Source organism: Microtus ochrogaster, chromosome 1 (assembly GCF_000317375.1).
Source record: "Microtus ochrogaster isolate Prairie Vole_2 chromosome 1, MicOch1.0, whole genome shotgun sequence".
Classification (NCBI taxonomy): domain Eukaryota; kingdom Metazoa; phylum Chordata; class Mammalia; order Rodentia; family Cricetidae; genus Microtus; species Microtus ochrogaster.
Window position 1 is genome coordinate 81,524,910 of NC_022009.1, and position 1,256 is coordinate 81,526,165.

The 1,256-nt window shown below is 55.4% G+C and overlaps 1 protein-coding gene across 1 annotated transcript in view; it reads left to right on the forward strand.

The window, feature by feature from the left end:
- The window catches only part of Cdhr3 (cadherin related family member 3), a 60,990-nt gene that overhangs the window by 10,163 nt on the left and 49,571 nt on the right, over window positions 1–1,256 (forward strand). The window lies entirely within an intron of this gene.

Here is a 1,256-nt window from a genome sequence, read left to right on the forward strand (position 1 = left end):
AGTCCTGGGAAGCACCTCTAAATGAAACCTTTCAGCTGATCCTGGGCTCAGCCCACCACAGTTTGCCACCTTTCTGCAGCCATTGCCCAGCTGTCTTCTTGTACATCATGGACTCTCTGGGCACGATAAGCTCTGGGCCTGCCTGGGAGACAGTGGGGATGCCCTAAGGATGGAAATCTGGGGACATAGCTTGGCGGTAGAACGCTTACATCACATGCATCACGCTGTGAGTTCAATCACCAACATCACAGAAAAGGAGACAAGGGGTGATGGTTTGGCTGAACAGGGAGAGCCCCTCACTATGCAGGCCCGGCAGCCTGTTTCCATACACAGCACAGACCTCGAAGTGGAAGGAGAGCTGATCAGCAGAGCTGTTCCTGATCTTCACACACACGCTGTGGTGAGCTCACAAACACATGACACACACAGACACCAATCAAAAACCCAATAACAATAAAAATAAAGAAGATGGAACTAGGGAATTTCCCATCAGATCACCCCAAGGTGCTGGCTGTGTGCAGTGAGCTCTCAGAACAATGAGAACCCCAAGTCCATTATTTCTCCTGGGCTCTCCCTGAACTCACAGCTCAGACATCATCTGTTTACCCAATGTCTCTTGGCATCTGAAGGGCTTCTTATCTTAGCAATCCTCTCAAACCAAACTCTTTACACTCCAACCCACCCTTCTCTGTGTCCTAACCCCCACCCTTCTGTGTCCTCACCACTACTCCACCCTCCTCTGAGTCCGCACCCCTACCTCACCCTTCTCTGTATCCTCACCCCTACCCCACCCTTCTCTGAGTCCTCACCCCTACCCCACCCTCCTCTGTGTCCTCACCACTACCCCACCCTTCTCTGTGTCCTCACCCCTACCCCACCTTCCTGTGTCCTCACCTCTACCCCAGCCTCCTCTGTGTCCTCACCCCTCACCCCAGCCTCCTCTGTGTTCTCACCCCTCACCCCAGCCTCCTCTGTGTTCTCACCCCTCACCCCAGCCTCCTCTGTGTCCGCACCCCTACCCCACCCTTCTCTGTGTCCTCACCCCTACCCCACCCTCCTCTGTGTCCTTCACCACTACCCCACCCTTCTCTGTGTCCTCACCCATACCCCACCCTCCTCTGTGTCCTCACCACTACCCCACCCTTCTCTGTGTCCTCACCCCTACCCCACCTTCCTCTGTGTCCTCACCTCTACCCCAGCCTCCTCTGTGTCCTCACCCCTACCCCACCCTCCTCTGTGTCCTCACCTCTACCCCA